The sequence below is a fragment of the Somniosus microcephalus genome, chromosome 4 (genome assembly GCF_052327205.1).
Source record: "Somniosus microcephalus isolate GS21.2 chromosome 4, FLI_Smic_1.0, whole genome shotgun sequence".
Classification (NCBI taxonomy): domain Eukaryota; kingdom Metazoa; phylum Chordata; class Chondrichthyes; order Squaliformes; family Somniosidae; genus Somniosus; species Somniosus microcephalus.
In genome coordinates this window covers 205530334-205548314 of record NC_140990.1, presented here as the reverse complement: position 1 = coordinate 205548314, position 17981 = coordinate 205530334, and positions in this window count along the sequence as shown.

Genomic DNA, 17981 nt, shown 5'->3' with positions numbered 1-17981 from the left:
CTCTACAAACTATTCCTGCATTTGGTGAGCATTTCCCTGGTCTCGGGAATCAAAACCTAGTTAGTGTGGGATTGGGAGGGGTGAAGTATTCTGTCTATTGTTATTCTCCCTCGTATATTCCGAAGTGTTCCCCCTTTTAGAGTGATAAGATTATTGTGTTGTGTATATTTTCTTGTCTCAAATAAAAACCAAAGTTCTTGTATCAAATTAAGTTGTTTGCTGCAATTTCATTACAACCCCCAAATAAGTCCAGGTCTAGAACCAAGGGAGTGGGAGCAATTCGAACCGCTCAGGGAGTCAGAGGCAAAGGTGACCACACACACCACCCCTTACACCACCAAGCATAGACTGCATTACAGCACTAAGACGTTGCGTCGCTTTTGCCTGTGCTGCAAAGGAAGCTGCCAGATCACCCATCACACGTGACATCAGGCCTGGGTCACCATGTCTCTCTGGGAGTCTACCATCCTTTGTAGACTGGAAATGATGGGCTCCATGGTGTGCAATATTGGAGGCGGATTCCTCCACGCTCCTTCCCATTGCTGAGAGGCTCTCGGGCACCCTTGCCATTGCACCTATCATCTCCGTGTGCATGCCCATCACCCTTCTTCTAAAGGCCTCCCCATCAAGGTCCTCATCTGAGTCCTGTGTAGCAGGACTTGCGCACGAACTCGCCCTCCGGGGAGCTGACCCCCGAGCTACCCTTTCCCCCTGGCCTTGTTGCAGCCCACTCGTCCTCGGTGCATCACCCTGGGCAGATCCCACTGCTATACTAGCCTCTAAAGAACATGTAGTGCCAGTATCTGAGCTGGTGCCTGCGGGTAAGACATGCAGTGACGTGGTGAGTTCTTCCTCCTCTTCTCCTGCATCGCTCACTATGGTGCCACCAGGGACAGACTGCTCAGGTGCTTGCTGATTATCTGAAAGCATAAGGGCACAAAAGTCGGGTTAAGGTGAGGGGAGGGGGGCAGGAAGGGAGAAAGGCATGTATACAGCATGATTAGCTGGAAAGTATGAAAGACTTGTTTGGTGAGGTGTAAGTGGGATGTGGGAAGGAGTAGGGATGAACATACCGTTGTTGTCCCCAAGGGGGTCAATGTTGCTGGTGGCCACGGCGCCCATCATCTGGCACCTAATAATCTGCAGCACTCAATTCTCCAGCGCAGACAGTGTTTGGGTGTCGGCTTGTCCCCCGCCTGTGCGCTTCTGCCCCCTCCTGTTGTGAGCCACCTTGGCCTGCAAGAGAAAGGAAAGTGTGTGAGTGAGTGTGGAGTAATGTGTTTGGGTGATGTGCCTGCCATAGTTGAATAGCTGTCATTGTGTGCAGGGTGTGAGATGTGGGTGTGAGTGTTGGTAGATAGGTAGAGGTTGTTAGTGGGTGAGTGCTGGGGATGTGGTGCTTTGGGTGTGAAGACTATGGTTCAGATGGTGGTATGTAGCATTTGTTGAAGCATTCACTCACCCTGACCACCTGAGTGAGATCGTTAAATTTCTTCCTGCACTGTGTGTGGGTCCTGGGGACCACAGTGTTTCCCGAGACGTGCCGCACTACCTCCCTCCACATGGTGTGGGAGACTTGTGGCGAGGGCCTCCTGCCACTTGCTGGGTAGAGCACCACCCTCCGTCTCTCCACAGTGAAAACCAACTCCTCCAATGCTTCAGCGGAGAATCTGCGGGTTCTCTCCCTGGGGCGTGGACCTGCCATGAGCGCTCCTGGTTCAATCCTCCGGCTCCTTCTCCTTGTTCTGTTCCCGCTTGCTGAGGCAGCTGCACAGCCAGTATTGTTGAGAGTGAGGTGCTGCAGCATCAATGAACCTCCCCTTTAAGTAGTGAAAAGTACCTGTGGCAATGATGAGTTGCGATTAGACTGCACCCGATATTGGTCCACTCTTTAAGTGTAACACCAATGAGCTTGGGTTTTAAGACTTGATTTAGGACTCCAATCATTTTATTGAGCAGTGAGTACGATTTTTTCGTGCAGTCTAAAGCATTTGCGCCTGGCACTAATTCTCCCACTTTTCTACTGACACCGCCCATTCCTTAGCTATAACGAATTTCTAGCCCAAATTTATCTCTGTTTTGTATTCCCAGGTTATCCAACTGAGCTCAGCTAGCTTACTGTGGCCTGCCACAACTACGTTTGGGTAAATGAATTCTACGGACAGAAATCAATTCATTATCAGTACAGATTACATGCCATTTTTAATTAATTTCAAAGTAAGAATCTATTAACTTGTACAAAGCTATTTGAGGATACAAGGGGGAGGGGGAGAATGTGTGGCACAATTCACTAGCACACTGTTCTTCCACCTCCAGGACCTGGATTTGAATCCAGATCCAGGATTAATGGGTTGAAAGTAATCTCAATTTCTCTCTCTGCACCAGAAATAAAGGTCCTAAGTGAAATGATTATTAGTAGTCTCAACTCATTTCCTGATGTGTGTGATCCCTCAGTATGAACTATTCATGATGTGTCACTAAATTGACATGCTTAGAACTCTCAAGGATGGCTAATGTGGGAAATGGAATAGAATGTTTCAGAGGTTAGAATTAGCTACACTGTTGGGTCACTGAAGACACTTTACCCTGTGTGGAGCAGTGTTAATGATAATACTGGATAAAAATTGAGAAAAAAATGTTCCATTCCCTCTCCCTGATATTCTTTACCTTGATAAGCACAACTCAACAAGTACGTGTCATTTCTGCTCCCATTGCTGTTTCATTGATGGAGAAGTTAAGACATCTAATCATACAATGACACAAACAATAACAATTACATGTCGAAGCAGGCCACAAGTTACAACCTTGACCGTTATCTGCTCCAGTGGGGAATTGTTTCAAGTAGTCTTCCATTTCTGAGACTGCAAGCCTACCTCAAAATGCCACGGTAAGATTGGAGGCAGAGGAAGAAGTAGTTCAGTGTGGGAAATGCAATGATTCAACTAGCTCCAGACTGTGCTATGTGTTTAGTTGTAATGATATTGTAGAATAATGTTACATTTTCAAATGCAGTAATTACAGTACGCACCAACTTATAAACTATTGCTTATTGTTTAGCTAAGTTCATGTGTGTTTATCTGTGAGCAAATTGGCTAGAATTTTCACATTGCAGAGAATGTGGGTTCGGGAGCGGGTCAGCAGTTAAAAGTGCTGAAATTGACAGCGCGTCGGGAATCCGTCTTCATCCCGCCGACTTCTGCATTTAACTGAAGCATGTTTCAAAGTGCGCCACGGACCCACTCGGGAGAGGTGGATCACCATATTGAAGTACTTAACTGCTCGTTGAAAGACCCTTAAGAGTCTTTTTAATGTGAGGTTTCATCTTTAACTGCTTGTACATGGATCTCAGGAAGCTCGCCTGTGAAGGGGAGGTGGGAGCTCAGTGGCCATTGTATGAGTTCATTAAGTGACAGCTGGAAAAAGCACATAAATACTCACACCAGGTGATTGCTGCAACCTCAGAAGCCACTCTCGCCACATTGGAGGATTGTGCCTCTGATCTCCATTTTACCTGGCATCTATCAGATCAACATGGGTGCTGCTTATGCTGTTTCACCTTGGACCTCAGATTTGGACCAACCCCAACCCCAACAACGCCACCAGCAGCAACTTTCTCCTCACCGACCTGATGTTCCACAGGAGGAGATCAGCACAGGGGTGCACCACGTCAACACAGGCAGAGGACGAGCTTCCTGGACCTTTTTTTTTGTCATTCATTCCTGGGAAGTGGGTGTCGCTGGCAAGATCAGCATTTATTGCCCATCCTTAATTGCCTTTAACTGAGTGGCTTGCTGTGGGTCTGGAGTCACATATAGGCCAGACTAGGTAAGGATGGGTTTTTACGACAATCTGATAGTTTCATGGTCACCATTACTGATACTAGCTTTTTATTCCAGATTTATTTATTAACTGAATTTAAATTCCCCAGCTGCCGTGGTGGGATTTGAATTCATGTCCCCAGATCATTAGTCCAGGTATCTGGATCACTAGTCCAGTAACATAACCACTATGCTACCGTACCCTGAATACCAGTGCCAAAGGAGGCTCAGGCTATCGCACCAGGTCATCGCTGACATTTGTAGCTTGCTGGAACAAGACCTGCTACCCAGAGGACCTGGTGGACACTCCTTACCCGTGGCTCCTTCCAGGGATCTGCAGGAGACATTTGCAGGATCTTGAATTCAGCCGTCCACAGATGCATCACCCAGGTGACCGATGCCCTGTTTCACAAGTCAGCCAATTATGTCAGCATTGCCACTGATGAGGCCAGTGTTACTGAGCGGGCACTCGGCTTTGCGGCTCTGACTTGGCTTCCCACAGGTGCAGAGCATCATCAACTGCACACATCTGGCCTTCAAGGCACCCCATCATCACCCAGGAGTGTTTGTGAACCAGAAGGGCTTCCACACCCTCAATGTGCAGCTTGTCTGCAACCATAAAAATATCATCATGCATGTGTGTGCCAGATTCCCAGGGAGTTGCCATAACTCTTTCGTCCTGCGCCAGTCCACCCTCCCTCAGCTCTTCGCACCTCTAAACAGACTTACTGGTTGGCTGCTTGGAGGCAAGGGCTACCCATTGAAAATGTGGCTGATGAGGAGGCCAAGCAATGAGGCCAAGGAGCATTATAATCAAAGCCATATGACGACTAGCTGTGCCATACAGCAAGCAATTGGCATGCTGAAGATGCGCTTCAGATGCCTTGATGGATCTGGAGGAGGCCTTCAGTACGCACCAGCCAGGGTCTCCAGAATGATCGTCGTATGCTGCGCGCTGCACAACTTGGCACAGCAGCAAGGATTGGAGCTGCAGGAGGAGAAAGGCGCAGAACGCAGAGCCTCTTCAGAGGAGAAGGAGGAGGAGGACCAGGTGGAACATGAGGAGGAGGAACAGGTGCTACATGAGCAGGAGTAGGAGGAGGAACCTGAGGTGGAGATGGCACCAATAGCTTTACACATTGCTGCCCGGGAGGCCCAGGATGGCCTCATAATGGCCCGATTTAGTTAAGTTGCACCAGTGCAATCAACTAGCTCCCAGATGCTGTACTAACTTCCCCCCCCCCACACCCCCCCCACCACCTCCACCACAAAGCAGTCCTAAAATGACCAAACCATTCCTGTCACACACATACCCATTGTTTGAGGTTAAGTAATGTTTTACCAATGACTGATACATTACATTACACGTGTAATGCCAGTGTCAGCGTATATTTGTTGCAGTGTGTTATAAATCTGTGTGAAGCCAGTGTGATCATTAAAGTGGTTCTGTCATAGCAACCTGGTTCTGAAAGTTTCCCATCAGCTGCAGTCTCAAGAGTATTGAGCAACGTTATAATAACCCTGACCATGAGGCTTTCTCTTTTGGGTTTTTCCTAAATGCTTACACTTTGTGTGAGGTTTTTCCCTTTGGAGGTTCCTGAAACCATTTCATCTTCCCATTGGGAGGCTACTGTCTCTATCTCATCCTTCATTGGCATTTTGTGGTGTGAGGTGATGTCAAGTGGTGGAGAACTTCTCTGCATTATTCAAGGCCACAGTAATGGGTCTCTACTGGAAGCAGTGATGATCCATATTGTTCATTTTTTGCCTGGATGCATATGACATTTTTATAAGCACATTGACATGAATTCTGTGTATAGTTAATGATAATTAATTAACAATAGTTAATGCCCAGAGCATCATGAAGCAATAACATACAATTGTGACATTTCATCACCCAACTATTTTATTTCTATGATGAGTTAGCTATTTTTCATTGTACTAAACAGTAAATTGTGTACAACTTGAAAGTCAGAATCGTAAGAGAAACTTCTGATTCTTCCTCTCTCACTGCAGGCTCCAAACTGTGAGGCCTTCTTCCGAGGCTGTTTTCAGATGGTGACCCCCCTGATGTTCTATGTAGGTATGGTTGAAGGCAATTTTATCATGGCAGCTATTTTCATATTATTCAGTCATTCCCATCCTAACTGATGCTTGGCATGACCATGACCATGCTCCAAGACTACCATTCTGCACAGAGACATGCTTCCTGGACCAAAGTAAAGCATAACACGAATTTTTAATCTTCTTCCACCAATGCATTCTACTTCTGTTTCTCCAAGGCATGGCATCCTCACTAACTTTCCTGTTTATTTAGCTAAACTTACCAGCAGTGAAAGTGACACTAGAATCATTTGGAATGATCTAGTACCTTGAATCTGGGTAGTTAAAGTCATTGTATGACTTCACCTTAAATGTGATTAAATACCTAATTTTTCCCCAATGCCGTTTACTGCTCTACTAAAAACTACTCTACGGCTCACCCTAGCCCGGAACCAGTGTGCTACAGTCATCAGTGTCTACACCCCAACACTGGAAGCCACAGATGAGACCAAAGAGGAATTCTACTGCAGCCTTGAACAACCCCTGCCCCGAGTCCCAAAGGGCGACAAGCTGATCCTCCTTGGTGACTTCAACACCAGAGTTGGAAAGGACACAGACCTCTGGGGAGGTGTGATCGGCAGAGAGTGGGTAGGGAAAGCCAACTCCAATGGTACCCTCCTCCTGACAAAATGCTTAGAACATGGCCTTGTCATAACCAACACCTTGTTCCATCAGAGAGACAAGCACAAGGCTTCATGACAGCACCCTCGCTCCAAGCACTGGCATCTGCTGGACTACGTCACAGTCCAAGTGAGGGACCGCAAGGACGTCCGCATCACCCATGCCATGACATAAGCTGACGACTGCTGGACAGACCACCGCCTAATCCGCTCTGTCATCTCCATCAACGTAGCCCCAAAACAGCGGCAGCAACAGAAGCAATGCTGCAGGAAAATCAACGCTGGAGCACTCAAAGACCCCGGTAAGAAAGCCCTATTCAGCCTGTGCCTCACAACCAACCTGACGGCTCCCAGTGATTCAGAGACACAGAGTGTCCACAGCGCCTGGTCTGCACTTAAGACCTCCATAATCAGCACCTGTGAAGAGATGCTCGGTCACTCGACCAGGAAACACCAAGACTGGTTCGACGAGAACGACCAGGAGATCCAGGAGCTAATAAGCTGCAAGCGCAAGGCATTCCTGATCTGGAAACAGCAACACAACTCGAGAGCAAGAAAGCAGCTCTACAGATGCCTGAAGACCAAGGTCCAACAAAAAACTCGCGACTGAAAGAGCAGATGGTGGGTGGAGAAAGCGCAGGAGATCCAGCAGCTAGCCGACAACCACAATGTGCATGGATTCTTTAGCGCAGTCAAGACCACCTACGACCCAAGCACCCAAGGTCCTACCCCACTGCGGGCCAAGAAGGGAGAGGTACTCATCAAGGACAGAGAGGCAGTCAGTGCCTGCTGGAAGGAGCACTTCGAAGATCTCCTTAACCGAGACTCTGTCTTCGACGCGAGTGTCCTCAACTCTGTAGTGTATGTACCTGTCTACCTTTAAGAGAACTATTGTAGGTAACCGTTCACCTTTAAGAGAACTACTTTAGGTGTGGCACTACTTGTTTGGCTTCTGTATACTGTAATACCGACGGTGACCACACCGGTATATAAGTGTTGTGGCATGATTCCTTGGGCAGATTCGCCCTGACCTTCGAATAGTAAAGACCTGTTTGTTTGTTATTCCTGAAGTCTGTGTTGTTATTAACTGTACAACCCACAGACTTTACAAACTCCATCCCGCAGTACGCTACCCGCCACCACCTTAGCACAACCCCAGCCCGACATGAAGTTGAAAAGGCCATCCGACAATTGAAGAACAACAAGGCCTCAGGAGCAGATGGAGTCCCTGCCGAGGCGCTAAAACATGGCGGGGAAGCACTATTGGCATGAATACATGAACTCATTTCTCTTATTTGGAAGGAGGAGAGCATGCCAGGGAATCTCAGAGATGCCGTAATCATGACCATCTTCAAGAAAGGTGACAAAACCGATTGCGATAATTACAGAGGAGCCTCCCTGCTGTCTGCCACAGGGAAAGCCATCGCAAGAATCCTCCTCAATTGACTTCTCCCAGTGGCTGAAGAGCTCCTCCTGGAGTCGCAATGTGGATTCTGCCCATTAAGAGGCACAATGGACATAATCTTCACCGTACGTCAACTATAAGAGAAATGCAGGGAACAGCACCAACTGCTGTACATGGCCTTCTTTGACCTCACAAAGGCTTTCGACACCATCAACAGTGAAGGATTATGGAGTGTCCTCCTCAAATTTGGCTGCCCTCAAAAGTTTGTCACCATCCTCTGCCTGCTTCACGATGACATGCAAGCTGTGATACTGACAAACGGATCCACCACAGACCCAATTCATGTATGGACTGGGGTCAAGCAAGGCTGTGTCATTGCACCAACGCTCTTCTCGATCTTCCTGGCTGCAATGCACCATCTCACCCTCAGTAAGCACCCCGCTGGAGTGGAGCTAATCTACAGAACAAACGGGAAACTGTTCAACCTCCGTCACCTCCAGTCCAGATCCAAGGTCGTCCCATCCTCTGTCATCAAATTGCAGTATGCAGATGATGCTTGTGTCTGCGCACACTCGGAGGTCGAACTTCAAACCTTCATGAACACCTTCACCGAAGCGCACGAGAGCATGGGCCTTACACTAAACATCCGTAAGACAAAGGTCCTCTACCAACCTGCCCCTGCCACACAGTACTGCTCCCCGATTATCAAAATCCATGATGAAGCCTTGGCCCACGTGAACCACTTTCCATACCTCGGGACCCTACTGTCTACAAGGGCAGACGTCAATGACGAAGTCCAACACCGCCTTCAGTATGCCAGTGCAGCCTTTGGTCGCCTAAGGAAGAGAGTGTTTGAAGACCAGGGCCTCAAACCCAGCACCAAGCTCATGGTCTACAGAGCAGTAGTGATTCCCACCCTCCTGTATGCTTCAGAGAGATGGACCATGTACAGCAGGCACCTCAAAGCACTGGAGAGGTACCACCAACGCTGCCTCCGCAAGATCCTGCAAATCCATTGACAGGATAGGCGCACCAACACTCAGGCCAACACCCCCAGCATCAAAGCTTTGACCACGCTCGATCAGCTCCGCTGGACGGGCCACATCGTCCGCATGCCCGATACGAGACTCCCAAAACAAGCGCTCTACTCGGAGCTCCGATACTGCAAGAGAGCCCCAGGTGGGCAGAGGAAATGCTTCAAGGACACCCTCGAAGCCTCCTTGAAAAAGTGCAACATCCCCACTGACACCTGGGAATTCCTGGCCCAAGACTGCACAAAGTGGAGAAGAAGCATCCGGGAAGGCGCCAAACACTCGAGTCTCTTCACTGGGAGCAAGCGGAAGCCAAGCACAAACAACGGAAGGAGTGCATGTCAATCCAAGCACCCCACCCACCCGCCCCTTCAACCACCATCTGCCCCACCTGTGACAGAGACTGTAGGTCCTGCATTGGATTCATCAGTCACCAGAGAACTCATTTTTAGTGTGGAAGCAAGTCATCCTCGGTTCCGAGGGACTGCCTAAGAAGAAGACTAAAAACTAGAAGTAAATTACCCAAAACCGGAGGGGTATCTATTTCTTAATAGTAAATTTTTATAAAGGGAAAATAATTCAGCCTTGTTGATTGATCTTCCACACTTATGCAGGTACTAAAATTGGCATTAATTATTGAAAGGGACAACCTTTCTGTATTTTGCACATTACCATCCATTAATTCACACAGTGAGCATCGCCATACATTGCACAACTTCACCATTTAAAAGTCTTTGGTGTTTACAGTGCTCTTTCACTGAAACATGACTTATTGGAGATAGAAAAAAATGCAAGTATATGTTGAGGTCATGTTTTTGACATAACACAGAGCAGTAGCAAAAGGAATTTAATTTGAGCCATGATTTATTATGCAATCAGTTTACACAAACCACATTTATTTTCAGCTTCTCATTATTTTTAATCTTTATTTCAACTTTTATTTTTAAGCTTAATTCCAACCTCTCATTATTTCATCAGCTTAATAAAGTTGGAACTGTTTCTGGCTAAAACATATCAAGTATCTGTCTACAATGTACACTCCCTCACCCGAGATGGGGAACCATTCCTGAGCTATGACATGTTTATTTTTATAGAATTTGCAAAGCATCCCATCAAGGCATGTCATTGTTAGATGAACAGTTAGATAATAATAACTTCTAAAGGACCAGGAGCATGGAAAAAATGTAAATTGGCACCAAGAGCTAGGTTTTTTCCCGATGGAAACAGGGTCAGCTAATATTAGCTTTGACGAATATGCTATAGATATTGACGTCAACCGCAAGCAGACAGCTGTTTTTGATTTCCTTTTTGCAATGTTCCTGAACTTGAACTGAACATGAAATTGAAGTGTACTCTTTTACAAAGTCTAACATTCTGAAACAGTTGGGGGGAGGGCAAGAAGCATTTCACAAAAAAAGCTCATTCTCCTATTACATTACCCAAGCAGTGGAATTAAATGTGTGAAAAGAATCGTTACGTTCACTCCAAATTAGGTAATAATTACGCTTGAAAGTTCAAGGCAAAATATCTGGTTAGTAAGGCAATTATAACCACAATAGCAGCCCAGTAAATTGATTTATGAGGTCAAAGTAAAATAAAGGTTATGTTATTCTGTTATAAAAAATGGAAGCTATGATGCCCCCTTGCATTAGCCAGAAGAATTCTATCTCAATTTTACTTCTAACCCATGACAAACATTGTGGGACGCACATTTCCTTTGCTCTCTGTCATGCCACCTCTACTGTCAAAAAAGAAAACAGAAAATGGTAAGAGAAAATAAGAAATCTAGATCAAAAACCAAGGTCCATAGTGCATGACCCCATTGGATGGTAAGAAATCACTGCATTATACAAAACAACACACCATGGAGCACATTCCAAAACAATGGGCTATCTCAGCGGTTGAGATGTTATTTCAACTCTTCATTGTGTCACAGCATTATAACAGATTCCAGACTGGCACTATCCTATAACTAGCACACACAATATTTATGTCGCAAGAGGCGTGGTGTAATGATAGCACCTCTAAGCATCAGCAGCTTAATGAACTTCAAAGTCATTTCAAAAATCTAAACTGACCCAGTTTGGATCTAATGGAATAAAAGGGACAGTGGCCATGGAATAAAAGGGACAGTGGCAGCATGGATACGAAATTGGCTAAGTGACAGGAAACAGAGAGTAGTGGGGAACGGTTGTTTTTCAGACTGGAGGAAGGTATACAGTGGTGTTCCCCAGGAGTCAGTATTAGGACCACTGCTTTTCTTGATATATATTAATGACTTGGACTTCGGAGTACAGGGCACAATTTCAAAATTTGCAGATGACACAAAACTTGGAAGTATAGTGAACAGTGAGGAGGATAGTGATAGACTTCAACAAGACATAGACAGGCTGGTGAAATGGGCAGACATGTGGCAGATGAAATTTAAAGCATAAAAGTGCGAAGTGATACATTTTGGTAGGAAGAACGAGGAGAGGCAAAATAAACTAAAGGGTACAATTCTAAAGATGGTACAGGAACAGAGAGGTATTTGTGCACAAATTGTTGAAAATGGCAAGCCAGGTTGAGAAAGTGGTTAAAAAAGCATACAGGATACTGGGCTTCATAAACAGAGGCAAAAAGCAAGGACGTTATGATGAACCTTTATAAAACACTGGTTCGGCATCAACTGGAGTATTGTGTCCAATTCTGGGCACCGCACTTTAAGAAGGATGTGAAGGTCTTAGAGAGGGTGCAGAAAAGACTTCCGAGAATAATTCGTAGGATGAGGGACTTCAGTTACACGGATAGGCTGGAGAAGCTGGGGTTGTTCTCCTTAAAGCAGAGAAGTTTGAGAGGAAATTTTATAGAGGTATTTGAAAACTTGATGGGTCTAGACAGAGTAGATAGAGAGAAACTGTTCCCATTGGTGGAAGGGTCGAGAACCAGAGGACACAGATTTAAGGTGATTGGCAGAAGAACCAAAGGCGACATGAAGAAAAACTTTTTTACGCTGCGAGTGGTTATGATCTGAAAGGGTGGTGCAGGCAGATTCAATCGTGGCTTTCAAAAGGGAGTTGGATAAGTAACTGAAGGAAAAAATTTTGCAGGGCTACGGGGAAAGTGCGGGGGAGTGGGACTAGCTGAAGTGATCTTGCAGAGAACCGGCACGGGCTCGACGGCCAAATGGCCTCCTTCTGTGCTGTAACCATTCTATGATCCTAAGATTCTATACTGACAATGACTCTACTTGCAAGTGATTCATGTATGGGACAGGCTAGATGGAGCAGCTGGTCTTTTCCTGTCCTATATTTTTGTATGATCGTAAAACATAATCCATATAGGAGGATTGGCATTCTTCTAAATACATTGCTAAAATTTGATTGAAAAAGCTGTTTCTTAGATACTTGTTAGTTTTAGCACATCAATCCGTTCCTACAGAATGAAAGGGGGAGAGCAAAGGCACAGTGCTGCAGTAGCACCATGTAGGAATTACCAGAGCATTATGCAAATTGGTAAGAAATGAAGAAAATGGTGGCACCTGGCAGGAGACAGAGGCTAATGCTGCCAAAAATTAAAATGCTGCTCAACATTCGAGGAAAGTCAAACCTTTATGTTGTTTCTCAACAAAGTACTGAAGATGGCAGCATTTTCAGTGTGTTCCTTGCAGTATTCCATCGAGTGTATAGTCAACAAATCTGTGTATGAAATCTGCTAGAAATACAATTAGCTGAAAATATACTCGAGTGAAAATAAATTTGAATTGAACATAATTTGACAGAGGCAGACATAGCTGAACAGAATAAGGAGTGTATAAGTAATGCTGAATCTCTTCTCAGGATACAGAACAGCTATTTTCTGCAGGATGAGGTACTGGAGCAAAGCTGGGGACCAGAAACAGCTGTGTCGAGATCAAGCTTCAAATATTGTTCCGCTAGAGGTCATTTTATTTTGGTGAAGATCTTGGTGTTGCTTTCTGTGCTGGTGCTGATGACTAGCTCTGGTCTGCAGCAACTGCAGGAGCTCGCGGAGTGTGCAGGTGTTCAATCTGCTTTAGGGCAAAGGGATGGGAATCATGTGGCCCATTGTAATGGCACATATAAAACAGAACCTGAGAAATGCAGGCAGTAATTTAACAATAAGAAGGCAATCAGAGAATAGATGGAAACCATAAAAGACGGAAATGGAGCTGAAACAGGGGGTGATTACTTCTTCCAAGTATTCACAAGACAGGGCATGAACAATCTGTTCCCTAAGTCACAACAACCTAAGTAGAATTAATTATTTGGATATAAGTGAGGTGGAAGTCTTAGATAGGCTAAAAGGGCTCAATAGGAATAAATCCCTGAGGATAGGTGGAATTTATTCCAGAGTACTAAGAGAGACAAGGAAATATATTGTAAGCTATTGACAATGAATACTGAGGGAGCCATTGGACACTGGGGACAGAGATTGGAAACAGGCTAACATGGTATCCATTTTCAAGAAGGATGACAAAGCAGATACAGGTTGTTATAAATCTCATCATCAAGAAACTACTTAAGAAATAACGCTGGATGGCCAGCTGGTGGCACTGTCCAAGGAGTATAAATACTCGGGCGTGGGCCCCAGCTTGTCAGGGACATTTTGTAAGGCAAGGAGCTAGTGAAATACAACTAGACTTCCATGTTCTGAAACAAGTTGATTAAAGCCTTGCTTTATGCTCAAACCAAGTGCGTAGTGAGTTTTATTACGTCAATTTAATCAACTTGATATCGACTCCACGCTTTGGGTGATTTCGGGAACAGCAGCTACGACCCGAACCGTAGAAGGGAACTCAGACAAGTAATCGATCCATCATGGAGAAACTACTCAGCCCCGCCCGTCTCGACCTGGACCCGAATTCACTTACAGCTGCTAAGGTATGGAAACACTGGTATCGTACTTTCAGCAACTTCCTCAGGGTGTGTGGTGAAAATGTTCCTGATAAATTAGAGATACTTGTGAATTATGTATCCACTCATGTGTTTGATTATATCGAAGACTGTGTAGACTATGATGCTGCTATCCAAATACTACAGCAGCTATATGTCAGGTCCCCAAATGAAATTTTTGCTCGGCATCTACTGGCCACAACTCGACAGCAACCCGGGGAATCACTTGACAAATTCCTTCAGAAACTTTGCAGGCTCAGCAAGGATTGTAATTTTAAAGCTGTTACAGCTGAGCAGTACCAGGAGGAGTTAATTCGTGATAACAACAGAAAATGCTGGAAAAACTCAGCAAGTCAGGCAACATCCGTGGAGAGAAATTTGAGTTGACGTTTCGGGTTTGACCCTTCTTCAAAACTGGAGAGAAAAGGAACTAGATCGAAGGCAGGGCTGCGATCGGACAAAAGAATAAAAGAACCAAAAGAAGTAAAAGAGATTAGAAGCTAGACGAGATGGTAATAGGCTGTGATTAGGTGTAAAGTGTACTGGCAGGGCAAAAGATAGCTGCCAGGTGTGAGAGAGAAACAAAAGGAAAGGGCGGGGGGGGAAAGGAAAGGAGTGGAAAAATATAAGTGAAAATGAAATAGGGGCCGAGGTTATGATCTGAAATTGTTGAACTCGATATTGAGACCGGAAGGCTGCAGACTGCCTAATCGGAAGATGAGGTGCTGTTCCTCGAGTTTACGTTGAGCTTCCGTGGAACAGTACAAGAGGCCAAGGACGGTGAGGTCCGAGTGGGAATGGAGCGGTGAATTGAAATGACAGGTGACCGGAAGCTCGGGGTCACCCTTACGGACTGAACGGAGGTGTTCCGCAAAGCGGTCACCCAATCTGCGTTTGGTCTCCCCAATGTAGAGGAGACCGCATCGTGAGCAGCGAATACAGTATACTAGATTGCGAGAAGTACAAGTAAATCGCTGTTTCACCTGGAAGGGGTGTTTGGGGCCCTGGACAGTGGGGAGGGGGGAGGTATAGGGGCAGGTGTTACATCTCCTCCGCTTGCACGGGAAGGTGCCAGGCGAAGGGGAAGGGCTGTTTGGGGTGATAGAGGAGTGGACTAGGGTGTCTCGGAGAGAGCGGTCCCTGCGGAATGCTGAAAGGGGAGGGGAGGGGAAGATACGTTTGGTGGTGGGATCACTTTGGAGGTAGCGGAAATGCCGGAGGATGATCCGTTGAATGTGGAGGCTGGTGGGGTGAAAGGTGAGGACAAGGGGAACCCTATCGTGGTTCCGGGAGGGAGGGGCAGGGGTGAGGGCAGAGGTGCGGGAGATAGAACTGACACGGTCGAGGGCAGTGTCAACCACGGTAGAGGGGAATCCTCGGTTGCGGAAAAAGGAAGACATGTCTGAAGCACTGGTGTGGAAGGTGGCATCGTCGGAGCAGATACGGCGGAGGCGGAGAAACTGGGAGAATGGAATAGAGTCCTTACAGGAAGCGGGGTGGGAGGAAGTGTAGTCCAGGTAGCTGTGGGAGTCAGTGGGCTTGTAGTAAATATTGGTCGATAATTCGTGATTCCTTTATTAATGGGATTGCGTCTCCCTTCATCCGTCAGCGTCTGTTGGAGAATAAAACCCTCAAGTCACAGGCTGCCTATGACCAGGCATGTTCTCTGGACTTAGCAAAGAGGAATGCAGATACCTATCTTTCACCACGTGCCCGGGCTGCTGCTATCACTTTTAGTGACTCCTTCGATAGGCCTCGGGCGGAAGCCCTCACGGATGACGACTCCAACCCGGCTGATGACAACCCTACCCTAGAAACCTACACTGATGATGACACCACCCTAGCGGCATCTTGGCAATCCGGAAGGAAGTGTTTCTTCTGTGGAGGTGCGTTCCATTATAGGACATTTTGTCCTGCTCGTAACACAACCTGCAATCATTGCAGCAAGAAAGGTCACTTTTCTAAGGTATGCCAGTCAAGAGCCAATGTTAGTAAGAAAGGCCACTTTTCTAAGGTATACTGGTCGAGAGCTCCTGTTAGTTTTGCAGCTATTATCTATAAAACTGCTCCTCCCCCAAGAGCCACTTCTAAGGTTACAGCTGCAATCTATAAAACTGCTCCTCCCCCAAGAACCACTACTAAGGTTACAGCTGTCAAGGGTAAAACTGCCCTTCCTCCCATCACAGCTGTTTTTCCCCAAAGTCTGCCCCATGCAGCCATGAAGGTTTCGGTAAATGGACACATTCTGAGTGCACTAATCGACTCATGCAGCTCTGACAGGTTCATTAGTGAGCGGGCTGTCAGTAAGTTAAAACTGCGTATTTACCCCTCGGACAGGGAAATTGCAATGGCTCTGACGACACTGACCACCAATTCTTCTGGCTTTTGTCTTGTCGACCTTATCCTCAATGGCTGCTCTTATTTCTCCACCCGGCTCGGGGTGCTCAAGAACCTATGCAGTGATGTGCTCCTGGGACAGGATTTCCAGAAACAACACAAAAGACTCACTTTCGAGTTTGGGGGGTCAAAGCCAGAGCTTACTATTTCCAAAGTAAGGTTTTGTGCGCTTTCGGTGGCTTCGCTCGATGAGCCCTCCTTGTTTGCCAATCTTTCCCCCCAATGTAAGCCCATAGTCACTAAATCACGACATTTCAGCCAAGATGATCGAGCCTTTATCGAGGCAGAAATCTCTCGCCTTCTAGCTGACGGTATCATTGAGCCATGTTCATCTTCCTGGCGGGCTCAAGTCGTCGTTGTTAAAAATCCTCTGAAGCAACACAAGATACGTCTTTGCATCGATTACTCGCAAACTATTAACCAGTATACCGACCTGGATGCCTACCCACTGCCACGCATCGATGACATGGTCAATAACCTTGCCAACTACAAGGTATTTTCAACTTTTGATTTAAAGAGCGCACATCATCAAGTACCGTTAAAGGACTCTGACAAAAAGTATATAGCCTTTGAGGCCAATGGTCGGCTTTACCAGTTTTGTCGCCTTCCATTTGGGGTCACCAATGGGGTGGCCATCTTTCAATGGGCAATGGATAGCCTAGTCAAACAGGAGAACTTAATGGACACTTTTCCATATCTGGATAATATCACCATTGCTGGTCATGACCAGAAGGAGCATGATGCCAACATCCAGAAATTTATTGACGTTCTCCGTCGTCGCAACTTAACCTTAAATGAGTCCAAATCTGTGAAATCAGTACCATCAGTCAACATCCTTGGCTACTGGGTGGGCAACGGTGTCATCAAACCGGATCCGGAGTGACTTCGTCCGCTTCAGGAGCTCCCTCCCCCTATGAATCTCAGCTCTCTTCGTCGGGCACTCGGCATGTTCGCCTATTATGCGAAATGGATACCCCACTTCTCCAACAAGATCCAGCCCCTGCTTCACGCTAAGTCATTTCTATTGGAGGCAACAGCTATTTCAGCTTTCAACCTCCTCAAGCGACAACTGGAAAAAGCCACGCTTCGTTCCATTGCTGAAAATCTTCCTTTCGTGGTCGAGTGCGATGCATCGGATGTGGCGATCTCTGCTACCTTGAATCAAGGTGGTCGACCCATTGCATTTCTGTCCAGAACTTTGCAGGGTAGCGAGCTCCATTATCCTCCTGTCGAGAAGGAGGCTACGGCCATCATCGAAGCGGTACGTAAATGGAGTCATTTTCTCGCTCGTCGCCATTTCACACTTATAACCGATCAGCGCTCCGTGGTCTTTATGCTGGATAACCAGAAACGCACTAAGATCAAGAATAACAAAATACAACTCTGGAGGATGGAATTGACTGCCTTTGAATACACCATACATTATCGACCCGGCAAAGAGAATGTGGCCCTGGATACCCTCACGCGGGCATTCTGCTCTTCTATGTCAACTTCGACTCTGGCGGATCTTCATACTGACTTATGCCATCCTGGCGTTACCCATATGTTGCACTTTGTGCAATCTAAAAATCTCCCATTTTCTATGGAAGATGTGAAAAGAACTTGCTCCTCCTGTAAAATTTGTGTGGAGTTAAAACTGCAATTCTTCCGTCTATCGGATGGCTCGCTCATACACGCTATGCAGCCTATGCAGTGACTCAGCATTGACTTTAAAG